Below are 2,647 nucleotides of genomic sequence, written 5' to 3' on the forward strand. Positions count from 1 at the left end.
GACAAGGCACAGTTTCTAGAAGTCTTGTTAGAGTAGGAGTTTAGAGGGCTCAGGTGCACTGGGTAGATTAGGATTGGAGTGTCTCTTTCTATTCATGTATCCCAACTGATTGTCTAGTAGATCGATTTACCACTTGGAGGGCAGCGGAGAGATTTTACGCCAAGTACTTCGGTTTCTTCTTCGATAACAAATCGGCGTGTTATCTTGTGTTTGCATTCTTCTTCCCTACTCTTTTAGTTTTTATTATTCTGCTGTGTTTTGTTGAATATGGCTTAGAGTAGCCTTATTGTTTGTTCGCTTGCATTTACTCTATTCCACACTTAGTTTAAATTAGAGTAAAATCCACCGAGCCGCAATATTTAATTTTGGGGTCTAAACAACTCTTGTGTTTTAACACATAATTCAGCTTTCAAGAACTAATCTAGTTGTATCAAGTACCAACTATTAACGGTCAACCTAACATATGCTAGATGTGAGATTCAAAACACCCCAACCCAACGCGCACTCAGTTATCAATCCAACCTCTACTAGGCTGAAAGAAAGTCAGCAAGCTCATTTAATTGCAACAAACTTATGCTTGTCTCGTTGAGTAACAAAGAGCCCATTAAGGATGATGTCCAAGCGAATATGGTTGGGGACACTGTTCTTCTGCGAAATGCGAGTAAATTGATTTTGCAAAGCCCATTAAGTGAAAATAATATTGGTTGAAATTACAATTTCAATTAGGATTTCTATAATCATCTGGATTACTGAATAAATTGTAATATGCAGTTGCAAACAAATTATCAAGTAACAAAGTTCGGTAAAAGTATCAATTCATTGACACTATGTCTGTACACGCTCTTCATGGAGCAAGAAACTCAAAATGGTTGAGAAATATGTTCACGACATATATGATATATCTAACACTTCACAAACCTGCCTCAGTACAAAATTTCTAAAATAATCCATTACAGCACGAGATAAAATGTATGTAAGGCCTGTGTGAGTGTCTGTCTTGGCCCGTCTATGCTTTTAATTGTGTCACTAGAAACTTTCACTAACAAAGAATCCATATAGCAATTGAAGTCATTTCCGTATAGCAATTGTTTTTATCTTAACTTCAATTGTTACAACTTACAACTTACAAGTGGGAAAGGGAGAATTGTCACAATCCTTTCTTATAAAGGAGACCAAACAGTGTCATAGAAATAAAACTCTTAGCATATTTTTGTATGTATATTGTTTTATATAGGGAAAATAGAGTATTAACTTATTACGTCCCCTCTATAATAATTACTATTTATCATTAAGTCAAAACGATAATTAATTTTTGTTGTAGCTCTCTTGCTCAATCACAATAAACTTTACACACATTCTCAAAAAATAATAATAATAAACAATAAACTTTACACAAAAACATACTATTACACTTTCTACCTGCTCCAAAAATAAATAAATAAAAGCAAAGTGGTTTACAACAAGTAGTACTAGGGTTGTCCACGGGTCGAGTCAGGTCAGATTTGTGCCTAACCTGGACCCGACCCGAAAGAGTCAGGTTGATGAAAATATGACCAGAAATCGACCCAGATGATCTGGTCGGATTTTTCGATTTGGGTCTCGTCGATTTTGGATTGTATCAGGTTGGTCTCGAGTTTTATCACCAGGGCCGAAATCTGGTTGAATCCGTCGAGATCTGGCCTAAAATTCGTCGAATAACGATGAGATCTCGCTGGATCTCGAAGAATCTGGACCAGATCTTGACGAATCTCAATGAAATCTCGCCGAATTTGGTCTAGAATGCTTAATATTTCGCCGAAAACATTAAAGGCATCGGTTCGGGTCGAGTTTCAAGAGTTTTGAAATGAAAAACCAACAACCGACCCGCTAGGGTTGGGTTAGATAGTTCGGAACCCGCGTCCGACTGTCAGAGTCATTGGATCGGGTGGCGGCAAGTCGGACTCAGGCGGGTTGAGCGGGTCGGCGAGTTTCTTGGACAGCCCTAAGTAGTACTATCGTACAAGTTACAACATCCAAATAAGCGTGGGCCTTTCATGAATGGACCTACAAGGCTGCAACTAAACTAATATTCTAACATTGTCATTTAGAAATTTCTTCCACAAACCGGTTCTTTGCTTTCTCCAATCTTCATGGCTCGTATAAGCCACAAACAAAGGAAGAATATGAGTAAGATTGAGCAACATGGTCAGCTTTTGGCCTGGGTGTATCCCTATACCCCCAAAATTTTATAGAAGGGTCCCAAAGCCTCCTTGAAAAAAAAAAACAAAAAACAAAAAACAAAATTAAACAAAAGTTATAGGGTGATTTCTTTTTTATAGGGAAAATATTAAGTGGATATTTCATTATTTCTCCCAACTCCAAGAAGACCTCAAAAATACTAGACCAATAAAAATTCAACCCATTTGAAATCCTAAATTGTTTCACCAAAAAGGAATTGTTATGAGTGTGTAGATTAAGTGTGCGTTTGGCATGGATGAAATTTGCCAGCTTGTTTTACTATTCAGCTTAGTTTTACTAATATTTATGGGCCCCACTACACTTTTTGGTACTATTCATGGGTCTCATTATACTATTTCAGCTAACTTTTACCTTTATTTATAGTACTTTCAATAAAAAGTTTTCAGTTTTAACAAAATTCTCGTCTAGG

This window comes from Quercus suber, unplaced genomic scaffold (assembly GCF_002906115.3).
Source record: "Quercus suber isolate HL8 unplaced genomic scaffold, Cork oak 2.0 scaffold_326, whole genome shotgun sequence".
In the NCBI taxonomy this organism is placed as follows: Eukaryota; Viridiplantae; Streptophyta; class Magnoliopsida; order Fagales; family Fagaceae; genus Quercus; species Quercus suber.